The sequence below is a fragment of the Triticum urartu genome, chromosome 3 (genome assembly GCF_003073215.2).
Source record: "Triticum urartu cultivar G1812 chromosome 3, Tu2.1, whole genome shotgun sequence".
In the NCBI taxonomy this organism is placed as follows: Eukaryota; Viridiplantae; Streptophyta; class Magnoliopsida; order Poales; family Poaceae; genus Triticum; species Triticum urartu.
In genome coordinates, this window is record NC_053024.1 from 9,409,490 (window position 1) to 9,423,563 (window position 14,074).

A 14,074-nucleotide genomic window follows, 5' to 3' on the forward strand; every position below is an offset into this window, starting at 1 on the left:
TTACTCATATGAGAAATGTAAAGTTTGTACCGTAATGTTTTAGCTGTTAAAATGCTTACCATGTCAACACGATAATGCATTGTGTTGTTGTGAGTTGTCATTTTCAGTATTCATTCTTTTCTGCAGCACACCAACTTTACATGGACATCTTACATTTTTCTCCCAGTATATGATTTCGAAAGCTTACTTTTCTCTTCCAGTGCATATTTTGGAGAGAAAAAAACTTAGCTCATGAATGAAGATTTGTATGCACGGTCTACTTGGTTTATACTACAATCACTGTGCTTTTTCTTTGTGTGGCGTATTCCCATCGCACTAGCTATGTTTCTTATTGTTGTATATGTTTTTTTCCTCTTAATGTTGTATAAGATAGTGACCAGTCTAAAAGCTCAGTGAAATGTGTCTACTTTTGCCTGGCCAAGGCTGAGAAAATGTTTATCAATTGCTATGTCATGAATACAAGTTAGTCACCAGTCAAACAAAAAAACTGCAACAGATGGGAGTACCTATTGGTATTCTTTCGTATACATAAAAATTGGCACCTCCAATATACGCAAACATTAACTTGATGTATAGCTTAAGTATATATATGCTCATAAATTACTGATTCAGGCATAGGTTCATGCATATTGTTTACCCCATGTATGAACTCTATCATGTTAACTACTTATATGACACTCCCTCGGCTAATGGTGCCTTGTCATTTTTAAAAAAATAAGTGCCTTCATATACTAAAAAATGAAAGGAAGTTACCATCAGAGCATACCCTTGTCTTAAAGAATGGCATAGCGAGAATAAATGAAACTTATTAGAGATGTATTAATGTGTATTGTAGCATGCATGCTTCCAAAAATATGCCTCTTTTCAATTTATCTTCCTAAGTGCATGGTTCTTTTATCTTAATCAAGTAACATTTGTTATAAATAGTAAACACACTCCATATATGGATACAACGTATCGACATGCGCCGCGCGGGCTATGCTAGTGAAAGCTACCACTGGATTTGATCTCGTCAGATATAGTAGCACTAGTAGAAAACAGGGCTATGGTCCAGGCCGGCTCAGCCCATTAGTCCCGGTTCAGTGTAGAACCGGGACCAATGTGGGCATTGGTCCCGGTTCGTGAGCCCAGGGGGCTGGCCGGGCCACGTGGGCCATTGGTCCCGGTTCGTCTGGACCTTTTGGTCCCGGTTGGTGGGATGAACCGGGACCAATGGGCCTCGCTCCTGGCCCACCACCATTGGTCCCGGTTGGTGGCTTGAACCGGGACCAAAGGCTCCCCTTTAGTCCCGGTTCATGCCACCAACCGGGACCAATGAGGTGCCTATATATACCCCCTCGCGCAAGAGCAGAGCACAGTGCTCTGTTTTTTCTGGCCGAGGGGGAGAGGGCTTTGTGGTGCTCTAGCTCACCTCCTATGCACATGAGGTGTTCGATGGAATGCCCGAGCCATACTACTTAAGCTTTCTCCTCTCGAAGCTCGACCTCCAAGCTCCATTTTCCTCGAGATTTGTCTAGATTTAGCGGTCCATCACGCCCCGTCCCCGTCTTCACCGTCGTCGATCACCCGCGCCGATCTCATCACCGACACCACCGTGGTGAGCCTCTTGTTCTTATCTTCTTTCCGAAAGGAAAAATATTCTTACTTGTATGTTTAGATAGATACTTGTATCATTTTCTTACATTTATTATTGCATCTTATATAGTGCGATGGTTTTGGTATCCGCCCCCGTCGGCCCTCGTCCTGTCTATGATTCGGATTTGGTATGTATATTATTTTTATAACTATTGGTTCATTTATTGTTTATGAAAATTATGCCGACCAACGTGACATAGATTTTATTTATCTAGGATGTATGTGAATCGGAAATGCCAACCGACCCTATTGTCGAGAGGTTAAATTTAGTTGAAGAAGAAAACAATTTGTTGAAGGAAAAAATAAAAAAAATTGAGGAGGAGAAGATGATATTGGAGTTGCATGTTGCGTATGTCGTCGATGATCACAAGATCAAGATGGATGCAATGCGCTTGAAGATTAGAAAGATTAGAAAATATGCCATTCATACCGAGGCTTGGTATCATTATGCCGTTTGATCAATTGTTACCTTGGTTGCGATTATGATCGCATTTGTTTTCGCATTGAAATGTTTTACATAGTTTCAATGTATGGTTTAATTAATTAGATGCTCTGGAGAGCTATATGTTGTTAGATGAGAACTATGTATGCACTTTGGTTTTAATGTGATGATGAACTTCTATTAATTTGGACACTTAATTATATATAATGCACGCAGATGAACCGGCAATGGATGTACGGTGACAGACACACCCGCGAGTACATTAAGGGCGTGCATGAGTTTCTCGATGCGGCTGAGGCAAACAAGCAGAATGGTTTTATGTGTTGTCCATGCACTGAATGTGGGAATACGAGGTCTTACTCTAACCGGAAAATCCTTCACTCCCACCTGCTTTACAAGGGTTTCATGCCACACTATAATGTTTGGACGAGGCACGGAGAAATAGGGGTTATGATGGAAGACGGCGAAGAAGAAGAGTACGATGACAATTATGTGCCCCCTGAATACGGTGATGCTGCAACGGGGGGAGCTGGTGAAGATCAAGAGGAACCAGACGATGTGCCCAATGATGCTGCCACGGGTGAAGCTGCTGAAGATCAAGAGGAACCAGACGATGTGCCCGATGATGATGATCTCCGCCGGGTCATTGTCGATGCAAGGACGCAATGCATTAGTCAAAAGGAGAAGCTGAAGTTTGATCGCATGTTAGATGATCACAAAAAAGGGTTATACCCCAATTGCGAAGATGGCAACACAAAGCTCGGTACCGTACTGGAATTGCTGCAGTGGAAGGCAGAGAATGCTGTGGCTGACAAAGGATTTGAGAAGCTACTGAAAATATTGAAGAAGAAGCTTCCAAAGGATAACGAATTGCCCGACAGTACATACACAGCAAAGAAGGTCGTATGCCCTCTAGGATTGGAGGTGGAGAAGATACATGCATGCCCTAATGACTGCATCCTCTACCGCGGTGCATACAAGGATCTGAACGCATGCCCGGTATGCGGTGCGTTGCGGTATAAGATCAGACGAGATGACCCTGGTGATGTTGACGACGAGCCCCTCAGGAAGAGGGTTCCTGCGAAGGTGATGTGGTATGCTCCTATAATACCACGGTTGAAACGTCTGTTCAGAAACGAAGAGCATGCCAAGTTGATGCGATGGCACAGTGAGAACCGAAAGAAATATGGGAAGTTGAGAGCACCCGCTGATGGGTCGCAGTGGAGAAAAATCGAGAGAAAGTACTGGGATGAGTTTGCAAAGGACCCAAGGAATGTATGGTTTGCTTTAAGCGCGGATGGCATTAATCCTTTCGGGGAGCAGAGCAGCAATCACAGCACCTGGCCCGTGACTCTATGTATGTATAACCTTCCTCCTTGGATGTGCATGAAGCGGAAGTTCATTATGATGCCAGTTCTCATCCAAGGCCCTAAGCAACCCGGCAACGAAATTGATGTGTACCTAAGGCCATTAGTTGAAGAACTTTTACAGCTGTGGAATGGAAACGGTGCACGTACGTGGGATGAGCACAGACAGGAGGAATTTAACCTTAAGGCGTTGCTGTTCGTGACCATCAACGATTGGCCCGCTCTCAGTAACCTTTCAGGACAGACAAACAAAGGATACCACGCATGCACGCACTGTTTAGATGACACTGAAAGTATATACCTAGACAAATGCAGGAAGAATGTGTACCTGGGCCATCGTCGATTTCTTCCGACCAACCATCAATGTCGAAAGAAAGGCAAGCATTTCAAAGGCGAGGCAGATCACCGGAAGAAGCCCGCCATGCGCACCGGTGATCACGTGCTTGCTATGGTCAATGATTTACACTACGTAATCTTTGGAAAGGGTCCCGGTGGACTAGCTGTTCCGAATGACGCTGAGGGACACACACCCATGTGGAAGAAGAAATCTATATTTTGGGACCTACCCTACTGGAAAGACCTAGATGTCCGCTCCTCAATCGACGTGATGCACGTGACGAAGAACCTTTGCGTGAACCTGCTAGGCTTCTTGGGCGTGTATGGGAAGACAAAAGATACACCTGAGGCACGAGAGGACCTGCAACGTTTGCACGAAAAAGACGGCATGCCTCTGAAGCAGTATAAAGGTCCTGCCAGCTACGCTCTTACGAAAGAAGAGAAAGAAATCTTCTTTGAATGCCTGCTCAGTATGAAGGTCACGACTAGCTTCTCGTCGAATATAAAGGGAATAATAAATATGCCAGAGAAAAAGTTTCAAAACCTAAAGTCTCATGACTGCCACGTGATTATGACGCAACTGCTTCCGGTTGCATTGAGGGGGCTTCTATCGGAAAACGTCCGATTAGCCATTGTGAAGCTATGTGCATTCCTCAATGCAATCTCTCAGAAGGTGATCGATCCAGAAATCGTACCAAGGCTAAGGAGTGATGTGGCGCAATGTCTTGTCAGTTTCGAGCTGGTGTTCCCACCATCCTTCTTCAATATCATGACGCACGTCCTAGTTCATCTAGTCGACGAGATTGTCATCCTGGGGCCCGTATTTCTACACAATATGTTCCCCTTTGAGAGGTTCATGGGAGTCCTAAAGAAATATGTCCGTAACCGCGCTAGGCCAGAAGGAAGCATCTCCATGGGCCATCAAACAGAGGATGTTATCGGGTTTTGTGTTGACTTCATTCCTGGCCTTAAGAAGATAGGTCTCCCTAAATCACGGTATGAGGGGAGACTGACTGGAAAAGGCACTCTTGGAAGTGACTCAATAATATGCAGGGACGGATATTCTTGGTCTCAAGCACACTACACAGTTCTATAGAACTCTACCTTGGTGACCCCGTATGTCGATGAACACAAGAACAGTCTGCGCTCCAAACACCCGGAGCAGTGCGACGACTGGATTACATGTGAACACATCAGGACTTTCAGCAGTTGGTTGGAAACACGTCTCAGAGGTGACAACACTGTTTGTGATGAACTGTACTTGTTGTCCAGGGGACCATCTTTGACTGTATTGAATTACAAAGGATACGAGATAAATGGGAATACATTTTACACGATCGCCCAAGATCAAAAGAGCACCAACCAAAATAGCGGTGTCCGCTTTGATGCAGCAACCGAAAGCGGAAAGGACACATATTATGGTTACATAGTGGACATATGGGGACTTGACTACGGACATGATTTTAAGGTCCCTTTGTTTAAGTGCAAATGGGTCAATCTGTCAGGAGGCGGGGTATAGGTAGACCCACAGTACGGAATGACAACAGTGGATCTGAAAAATCTTGGGTACACTGACGAACCGTTCGTCCTAGCCAATGATGTGGCACAGATTATCTATGTGAAGGACATGTCTACCAAACTGAGAAAAAGAAAAGATAATGAAGCGAATACATCATACGATGAGCCAAAGCGTCACATAATTCTTTCAGGAAAAAAGGATATCCTGGAAGTGGAGGGCAAGACAGACATGTGTGAAGATTATGAAAAGTTTCATGAAATCCCTCCCTTCAAGGTCAAGGCTGACCCAAGCATCCTGATAAACGATGAAGATTATCCATGGTTACGGCGCAATAAGCAAATGACACAAGCGAAAAAAAAATGAAGACTTTCTCCCGCAACTATTATGATGATACCATGCCAACTTTGTAACACACGAGTATGCTATGCCAACTTTTTCAGAGTTCATTTGAAAACTATGAATTTAGGTCGAATTTTCTCTATAGGTGCATCTATGTTCATTTTTTTAGTAAAGTTAATCACAAACTTGTGATTCACACAAATTTCAAAGAATTCAAATTTTAACTATTCAAATTTGAAAACTAATGGCACTAACAGAAAGTTTATAATTTTTCTAAAACTAATGGCACTAACAGAAAGTTTATAATTTTGCTGACCTAAAAGCAAAAAGAATTAAAAAATAAAGCAAAAAACAAAAGAAAATAAATAATACAGAAAACAAAACAAAAAAACTGAAAAAAATAAAAATTGCAAAAATAAGTATTTTGTTGTAAGTAGAAACAAAATAAAATAAATAAAGCAACAAAGAAAACAAAAAACTAAAAAAGTGTTTTCAAATTTGAAAACTAATGGCACTAACAGAAAGTTTATAATTTTTCTAAAACTAAAACAAAAAGAATTAAAAAATAAAGCAAAAAACAAAAGAAAATAAATAATGCAGAAAACAAAACAAAAAACTGGAAAAAAATAGGCACTAAAAGCAAAAAAACAAAAAAAAGTTTTCAAATTTGAAAACTAATGGCACATAAAGTTTATAATTTTTTTGACCTAAAAGAAAAAAAATCACTAAAAAACTATAAGTATTTTGTTTTAAGTAGAAATGGAAAAAATAGCAAAAAAGAAAAAAAATGCCTATAATATTTGTTATTACTAACTAAAATTACCAAATTGAGTATAATGATAAAACACAGTAATATTAAATAGTAGGAAAAAGAATGACTCAAAAATCAATTTTTATAATAAAGTTATTCATAAACTAGTGATTCACACAAATTTTAAAAAATTTAAATTTAGACTATTCAAATTTTAAAACTAATGGCACTAACAGAAAGTTTATTATTTTTGTGACCTAAAAGAAAAAAATCACTAAAAAACTATAAATATTTAGTTCTGAGTACAAATGAAAAAATAAATAGTAAAAAAATGCCACCTACTGGACCACCACGGCCTGAATACGACTAGAAGCCCATCCATGGCCCAGGATTCAGACCTGCAGAAGGCCCAGCAGGCCCACAGGCATAGCGGTGTGAGATTAGGCCCAGAGGCCTGCAGTTCTGAGGAGTTCGATGGAGATGGCGGGGCAACGCTTATAAACAGGTGCGGCCGCTCCTCAGCTAGCGAGGTGGGACTAAACATCCCACCGCACCGCGGCTTTGGCAGGCGCAGGCCTTTGGTCCCGGTTGGTGCCACCAACCGGGACCAAAGACCGCCGGTTCCTGCTGAAAAGAGGCCTTTAGTCCCGGTTGGTGGCACCAACCGGGACTAAAGGGGGCATTGGTCCCGGTTTGTGCCACGAAACGGGACCAAAGCCTTTCCTATATAACCAAACACTTGGGAAATTTCCCCCCACCCGCCATTCTTCTCCAACGCCGCCAGGCTGCTGCGCTGCTCCTCGACGCCGGCCCCTGCCCCGACGTCGCCGTCGCCTCCCCTAGCCGCCCGAGGTCGCCGTCGCCGCCCGCTCGCCGTCGGCCGTGCCCTCGCCCGACGCCGCTCGCCGCTCGCCGCCCTGCCCCGACGCGCGTTGCGCGCTCCGGCCCGCCCGTCGCCGTCGCCCCTGCCCCGCCCGTCGCCGTCGCCCCGGCCCGCCCGTCGTTGTCGCCCTGCCCCTCCGTTGGTCCGGCCGGCGCCCCTCCCCTGTTTTTTTCATATATTATATGCTTGTGTATATTGTGTATATTGCTTCTTTGTGTATATTATGTATATATGTCAGTATATATATTGTGTATATTGCTTCTTTTCAGATTTTTTTTCATATATATGTTTGTATTTTGTATTTTGCTTTTTTATAAAAATGTATATATGCTTGTATGTTCTCTGTGTATATATGTTTATATATGCAAAAGTTAGATTTAAATATTTAGAAAAGGATTATCTATATATGTTCTCTGATTTAGTACATTTTAGGTTAGTTTCATTTCTAGAAAAGTTTTATATATTTAGGAGGGGAAAAAGGAAAATAAGAAGAGGAAAAAGGAGAAGAAGAGGAGAGGAAGAAAAGGAAGAGGAGAAGAAGAGGAGAGGAAGAAAAGGAAGAGGAGAAGAAGAAAAAATAGAATTTTTTTCTATTTCTTCTTCTTTTTTTTCTTCGATCTTCTCCTCTATTCCTTTCTTCTTCTCCTCCTTTTATTTCTTCTTCGTATTCTTATGTTTTATCGCATCTGTCGTCGTCGATATACCCCTCCCGATAACTTCAACACGAGGGGGGTCGATATACCCCCTCCCGATAACTTCAACACGAGGGGGGGTCGATATACCCCCTCCCGATAACTTCAACACGAGGGAGGGTCGATATATATGCCACCTCCTGATAACTTCAACACGAGGGGGGGTCGATATACCCTAAATAGCAAGTATCGTCGGTGTGAGATACATGTGGCCGTCGGTGTCGGACAGTACATCCACGTCCCACAAGTGACGCGGGCCCATCCGCTTGCGAGTCCATCCACATGCTTATCAGTTTGATTGACCTCTATTTCTTGTAAAGTGGTTGTGGCAGGAACAAGGGAATGATTTCTGTGGATACTACGTTGACGAGTCCATCCGCCACACGACCTGTGAGCGGGGCTACTCTGACGAACAATATGAAGTGCGTAAATAACAACATTCACAATTTTATTTTATTACCATCATTTGTGTTGAGTTTCATTCATTCATATATATATATATATATGTATGTATTGACCCCCTTCTTCAAATTAGATGTTTCGGAAGCGGGATGAACTCCTAGCACCAGCTCGCATGCGAGCAATTCAAGAGGAATTGGCGGCATTCTTTCTTGACCACGTGATCGCTGAATACGGAGAATACTATGTGGACCATGAGTCCGTATGTTAGGAGATTATATTTGTAAGAGATAATTATTGTATATATGTAGCCGGTAGTGTCGGATAGATATACGAGAACTTGTTATTCGACCAATCTCTCGGAGAAGGAGAGGTGGTCGATATCACTTCTCTCTGTATGCATATATGTTCATGACGATCTTCTGTTTCCTTCGTTTGCTTACTAGCTAGCTAGCGTGCCTAGTCCTCTCTATACGTATGTATAGTACGTAGCGTCGACCAAGCACGGACATAAGAGATGACACTTCTCTCTATTAATTATAGCTAGCTAACACAATATATGAAACACCTAAATTAACCCTCCAAAACCCCAACCCTCCCCCCCTTTAAAAAAAAAAAAAAACCCCAGCCATAGAAATGCTTACGCGTGGATGCCTATTGGTCCCGGTTGGTGCCACCAACCGAGACCAAAGGCCCTCCTGCCTGGGCTCCGCGCACAGGCCACGAGAAGACCCATCTGTCCCGGTTCTGGATTGAACCGGGACTAAAGGGACAGGGCATTAGTACCGACCCTTTAGTCCCAGTTCAGGAATCGGGACAATAGGCCCTTTTTCTACTAGTGATTTTAGAAAACTGCCCACAGAATCAGCTAGAATCAATCGTCCGGTGTTTTTACGAGATTCCAGTTTAAAATTGTTGTAGGAGTTTGTGATGAAGTTGTCTATATAATCAACTAGTCTGTAAATGCCCCTAGGCTGAAACTGTGTATTGTATTCCTAACACTTGTTTGTTTGAACCGTTTCACATAGAATATGAACACAAAATTGACCTCCGAATATCATAAAATCCTTAACACTACAATTTTAAGAAGGTTCTAAAGTTTCCTTCGTAACAAAAGGGGAAATGCAAATAAAAGGACTAATCTTAAGGTATAAGATTGACGGCAATATCCTCACATGTAGCGGCCATGATACCATCATCTGCTAGTGATAGAGAGCGTTAGCACTTGTAAATGGTAATGAAGGTTGCACATACTCATCATTGTCTAACTTATCAAAATGCTCATGACATAACTTGCTATCACAACCGCAGTTGTGAAGGCACATCATACAGTGACGATCATCTTTTGGGTCCAGAACTTTCAGCCATTTTATACTAAAACTATATCCCTATTCTTAAAGTTACTTAAAAAGGTATTCTTGTAAATTCACGATCAGCTAATTTTGATCCCTATTCTTTGTTTCTGCATTTCTGATTCCTATTATCCAATGGATCAAGCCAGAGATCCAAATAAGCTAACATTTTAATTGAAGGAGTAACTACTGATCTCCATCTTTAATCTGCGTTGAAATCTTTAAATTTTACAAGGGGATGTACAAAGCAAAAAATCAAATAAATTAGCCAGCGTGCAGAACTCATGCATGATGGTCAGATCGCCAAAAAGGGGCACATGGAGGCACAGATACCCCTTTCAAAACGAAAATAGAAGGTACATATCTATCTAAGAATTATTAAGTCGATTTACACATGCATGATTAAACAGATCAAATAAAACAACGGTGTAATAAGCAACCTAGGTACTCACCCACTGTTACAGCGATAACAGAATAAACAAGGCTCTGCTTCAAAGCAATACTACTACATAATACGACCTCGGGTCATTAGCAATTGTGTCCGTGCTGTAGCTTCTGGGGTTGGTTGAACCACACCAATATCGTCGCTCATTTCATTACAAGGCACCACTCCACTTTTCATCAGGATACTCAAGATTACGACCGGTGAAATTAGTTCCTGACCTCATGCCATGATCAAAGATGAGCTACCTTTCTCTCGTCCCGACGTGGCATACACGAGAGAGCACCCAACAACTCCCCCTTAATGGGTTTTAAATTTCTCACAAACGTATACTCCCTCTGAAAAGAAGTACTCCCTTCGTTCCTAAATATAAGTCTTTTTAGAGATTTCAACAAGTGACTATATATGAAGCAAAATAAGTGAATCTACACTCTAAAATATGTCTACATACATCCATATGTCGTAATTCATTTGAAATGTCTAAAAAGACTTATATTTAGGAACGGAGGGAGTATAAGATGGTTTAGATCATTAAATTAGTTATCTAAAGCTAATCCAATGAAACTTGACAGCGTAGCACACGATCGATCAAAAGCTAATCCGATGACCAGTGAAGTTTCCTTTCTTTCTTTCTTTTTTGCGGGTGACCAGTGAAGTTTCCACATGGTTAGAATTTTTTTTTTTGAGCGTAATAACTTTATTCCTCAAATAACAGCAAGATCGTTTACATAATGGTGGAGAATAAAGTCAGGGACAATGGTCTCCCACTCTTCTGATTTACTAATGCTGAAACAGTGCTTTGCTAAACCATCCGCTATCAAGTTTGCCTCTCTAGTACAATAATCAAAACTGATAGAAGCATAATCCATTGACATGAGGGAGCATTCTGCTATGATTGGGACATCCACTCCCATGTAGGCATTAGGATCAGATATGGCCTCCAGCGCAGTCAAACTATCAGACTCGATGATAAGCTTCATACAACCCAGTTTCGCTGCTAGGTACAGACCACATCGAATAGCAAATAATTCAGCTGAACCTACACTAGACACATGTGGTAGGACATGAGTTGTTGCCCCCAGAAATTTGCCATGGTCATCTGGTGCAACAGCTCCGCAAGCTCCTGTGAACTTATGCTCATGAAATGATGCATCGACATTGATTTTTACAACTCCCGCACTTGGCTTCTTCCATACATGATCAATCCTACGTATAGGCTGGTTTGGTGAATGAGACATACGGTGTGTACAAGCTAAACCCAAATACAAACATGCATACATATAGCAAGGGTTAATCATTTGACGCGCGTTCGGCGATTGACTTAGGGCACACATCATGATTCGGATACAGATACATAGCAGACTTGCACGTATAGTATATAGGCGAGTTCTTGAAGCCAGGGCATGCATGTGTTTACCTATTGATAGAGATGCAAGTAGCGAGACACATAATCATGCGGCGGTTGAATGTTTTCTTTAGTTTTCACCACATGTTATCCAGTGCAAAGAAATTCCCAGCATGTTATGATGCAACAACCACTTGTGAGTGGTCAACGGAATGACAAGAAAGGGGAACACACAAGTGCATCCAGGAAAAAGAATATTGTGACGAAAGGTTCTCAAAATTAAGGTAGGTATGGTGCTGGCCACCGAAGGTCTAGCTTTGCATGAACTTTTCGGCACCAACGTGCGGTGAAAACGGTAAAGATGGTTTCACTTTCACTTGGAGCTCAAGTGAAAATTGTTCCTGTTTTGACAATTTTGTTCACAAACGGAAAAAATGTTAAAGAATTGAAAAATGATCGTTTTTTGAATTTTTTGAATTTTAAAAACTATTCCTGTTTTCCAAATTTTGTTCACAAACTCATAAAATGTTCGAGTATTTCAAAAAATGTTCAGTGGTTTCCAAATTTGTTCAGACTTTTTATAATTGTTCATTGTTTCAAAAAAGGTTCAGAATTTCCAAAAGAATCGCAGTTTCAAAACAAGACCACTTTCTACAAAAATTGTTCGCCGTTTTTGGATGAAGTTCGAAATTTCACTATTTGTTCGCATTGTTAAATAATATGTTCACAATTTTAAAAAATGTTCCTGTTTTTCCATATTTGTTCACAACTTAAAAAATGTTCAGGATATTAAAAAGTTCTTAATGTCTTCAAAAAAAATCAGAAGTATAAAATTGTTCCTGTTTTTTCGATTTTGTTCACAAATATAAAAAAATGTTTGAGAATTGAAAAAATGATTGATTTTGAATTTTTCCGAATTTGAAAATTATTCCTATTTTCAAATTTTGTTCACAAACTCAATAAATGTTTGATTATATCAAAAAATGGTCAGAGGTTTCCAGATTTGTTTTTCAAGAAATTCATAGTTTCAAAAAATGATCACTTCCTACAAAAATTGTTCGCCCTTTCAGGATGAAGTTCGAAATTTCACTATTTGTTCGCGCTGTTAAGTAATATGTTCACATTCTTACAAAATCGCATTTCAGAAAACTTAAAAATTGCGGAATTTGTTCACATCTTTCAAAAAATGTTGAGACTTTCAAACGCTACTTACCTTTTGATTTTTGATTTACATTTTGCAAGAAAATTGTTCAATTTTTTGAAAAGGTGTTTACATGTGGCGCTGTGGTTAGTTCTTATACTTTGGCGCCGCATTTTACCAATGTATTATCGTCCAGTGCATTGGTTAGCGACAACGCTTTGTAACCCAGATGTCTTTGGTTTGATTCCTGTTGCGGACGCTTGTCATTTTTTTTCGTCGTGCCACTGTCCGAGCGGGACGAACGCGCGAGCACGCTAATGGGCCGGCCCATTCGGGGCTTGCTGTATGCGTCGCGACTCCAATTTAACGCAGAACGCGTCAAAAAGGAGCTCCCCGCTGCGGCGGCGGCTGGTTGAGAAGCAACCGAGCTTGTGCGTGGAGATGGGCTTGTACGTCGGTGCATTGTGCGTGAAGATAGGCCTAATTCCAAGCCGAGCTGCAGCTTTCACGGGCCACTATTACGACCTAATGAAGGGCGATCAGGTGCACCTGGGCTTGAACAGTAAAATCAAATAAACTGGGTTGTCGTCCAAGATGGTCAAATGTGGTCGACATTGAGTTTTTTTTAGAAGAACGTGGTCGACATTGAGTAGAGATACAAGTGTCAAAAGTTATCCTATGAGGCCCACTCAGCCTGCCAAAGCCAGCCTATCAAGCCCATACAGCCCGGCCCTACAGCAACTAACTGCAGCAGACGAGCGGCCCGCCATCGGTGAACCCACTCCTTCCTCCGCCTCTCAGTCCAGCAGCCCCTCGAGTTTGAGTCCCCGCCTCGCCGCGGCCGTGCGTTCGTCACTCCTCGTCGCCCGTGCGTGCGGGCGATGGCATGGTGACCAAGATACGCCGCCGACGAGCAACCAGGGAAGCGCCTCAGCCGGATGGCGTGAAACTCCAGGCGGGGCGGGGTTGTCTAACGCCCAGCCGGACGCCGACGACGACGAGCCGAGCCGGGTCACCTCACCTCGTCTTCCAGCTCAGGTGCCATGGTCGCCCGCCCTCTCCTCCGTCTGCCAGAGCTGGAAGCGCCGTCAGGACCAGGTCAGCTCTCACCTGCCCGCTAGCTGTTTGCGTTTATCCCCCGTCCGTGTACCGTACATGGCCGTGGCTGTGGCATCCCTCTCCTCCGTCCGTCGAGTCGAGTCGAGCTCGCCGTCTCGGTGCACCGCTAGAAATTACTAAGAAATGGCTACTACTGATGCACGCAACGCAAGACGTCAGGGCAAGTCAAGAAAAATACTACGAGGCATACATATGCAACCATAGATAGAATTGACGGGCAAGCTTCAAACGAGTCAGGCCTCTCACTGTTGTGTGTGTTAGGGTGTATGCAACTGATCCTTGAGTGGGAGCCCGCGAGGGAGCAAGAGCCGT